Genomic DNA, 2607 nt, shown 5'->3' on the forward strand with positions numbered 1-2607 from the left:
CCTGAGGCATCCTGGGGGAAGTTGCCGCAGGGCATTATGGGGACTGGTCCTTATTGTGCCGTAAAACGTTTTGCTCTGGCTCCTTACCCCAGCATTGTGGGAAGGGGTGCCTATTAGGTTCAGGCAGGGAATCTTGGGAGTTGATTGCTGTAGACTCAGGACATTGTGGGGTCTCCTCCACATGGCATGTGGTAGCCTCATTTATGCCCCTCTAAAGTCATGGGAGCCAGTCTAGCCGACAAAGTTATTGAGGAGTGGGACTTGTGCACCAAGGAATGCCTCTACCCCTCCTCTGGAGTACTTTGCAAGGGGCTTTGTGTGATGTGGAAGGGTAGGTTAGACCGGTGAGCAATGTCTCCTGGTAATCTCATAGGAAGTCCTGGTGTTCCTGGTGTATGATTGCCAGTTGAAATACTTGATTTCAGATAAACAAATGTACGTCCCAAATATTACATGGACCCTACTATGTATATTAAGTAATTAGTTGTTGTTTATCTGAAATTCAAATTCATTGGGTGTCGTCTGGTTTTTTATTGTTTGTTAATCCTCACCGAGGATATTCCATTGATTTTTAGAGAGGATGGGAGGTATGGAGGGAGAGGAGATAGATAAAAATCCACGTGAGAGAGACACAGTCATTGGTTGTTTCCCGCCTGCGCCCTGACTAGGACTGGGGATCAAAACTGCAACAGAGTTACCGGGAACAAACCTCTGCACGGGTGGACACTAACCACTGAGCAACCGGCCAGGGTTTATCTGTTTTTAGTGACTAAGTCTGGTAACCTTGTCCTGACATAAAGTAGAATTCCCAAATTAAATGAAGCCCTACAGGCAATAGGGTATTATGAGAACTGTTCTCTGCAATTATGAATCTTCTCTGTCCTTAAAGCCCATATCTAGGTGTCTCTAGAAAGCTCTCCTGCCCCAGCCTCCTTTAGACTGATTCTAATCATTTTCTCTTTAGCCCCCAGCATTAAACTTGGCTTCCAGGCTCCATTGTACACCTACTGCCCAGCACAGGCCTTGGCATATAAGAAGTGCAGCTGATGTTGCCAGCACCTTCACTAACTTGCTCTCCCTGTTAGGAAGTGCAGTGGGAGACAAAGAAGTGGTGTGTGTGGGGGGGGGGGGGCGGGGGTTAATTGGTGAAGAGGGAGAGAAAGCACAGGAGTTCAGAGAAGGCTTCTTGGTAGAGGCAGAGGTAGAGTTTGAGCGGGGAAGACGTACAGAGGTTCTTGTGTTTGAGGTGAGCGTTGGAGGGTGAGTAGGAGTTCTCCAGGCTGACAAGGGGGAAGGAGGACATTTTAGAGAAGAACAGCAGGATTTACCAAGACCCGCAGATGTGAAAAGTCCTGGCATGCACAGGGAGAGGGAGAAGTCTGGGATGGCTGAGGTTTATAGAGTCGGGAGTGGGAGTAGTAACAGCTACTGTTAATGGAGTACTTGACACCTACGAGAAATGTGTATGAATGAACCCACTGAATCTTGGAAAAATATCTTCAGCCGAAGGATTTTTTACGAGAGGTAGGATGGCATGGCTTCAAATCCTAGTTCATGTACCTACCAATTGGTGTGACCTTGGACTACTTACTTGTTAGTCCGCTCCCAGCCTTCATCTGTACAAAGGAGATAATCTGTTTCAAAGTGGTTAAGAGGAGTACATGAGTTAAGTCCTGGAAGCCCCCCCCCCTTTTTTTTTCATCACTTGAAGGTATTTTTCCATTGACTTTTTAGAGTGGAAGGGAGAGATGGGAGAAACATCAATGTGAGAGAGACACATTGATTGGTTGCCTCCCACACGTGCCCTGACTAGGGCCGGGGATTGAGCCTGAAACTAAGGTATGTGCCCTTGATCGGAATCAAACCCAGGACCCTCCAGTCCTCAAGCCAACGCTCTATCTACTGAGCCAAACCACCTAGGGCTGGAAGTCCTTTTTGTATCCAGAAGGAAACAGGCTAGAGAAGTTAAGGCCTTTGCTTGAAGCTACACAGTTAAAATAGGGCAGATTTAGGATTCAAACCTGGATACTATCTTGCCAAGGTGTAAATTGATATAGAACTAGGGTTTATATTCACAGACTAGCACAGATATACCAGTTGTTTAAATATTTAAATACTTCTAGACTGGTTGGTATATCACCACTACACCAGTAGTCCGTACCCCTAACTGCCATATTGAATCCTGCCCCAACCCCAGACTTTCCCACAATCCAACAACTAACTGATTAATGTCTAGCATAGGACCATGTTCCAATCTCAGTTCTGAATCATGCCCGTGCTAGTATCCACTTTTAAATATTTGGAAAGTTATCTTTCCCCAACCCATTGAATAAGAACCACAGATATCTTTGTTGCCCAGATGGGGAAATTAAAGTTTCCATCGGCCCAGGGCCTGCAGCCAAGGCCCAGTAGGCAGTCAGGGACAGAGCTGGGGCATCTTTGCCTTAACCCCCATCACTGAGCACACACACAGCTAGGCCTGGGGAGGCAGGTGCTATGTAAAAATTTATTGAGTTACCACAGGCCTTTCCTTTCCCCCTCCAGCATCCCTCTACCGGCTGACATCCTGCATTAGAGAACTTGTGGCCAAGGTGTAGCTGCGGAGAG

This window comes from Plecotus auritus, assembly GCF_963455305.1.
Source record: "Plecotus auritus genome assembly, chromosome: 10".
NCBI classification, from domain to species: domain Eukaryota; kingdom Metazoa; phylum Chordata; class Mammalia; order Chiroptera; family Vespertilionidae; genus Plecotus; species Plecotus auritus.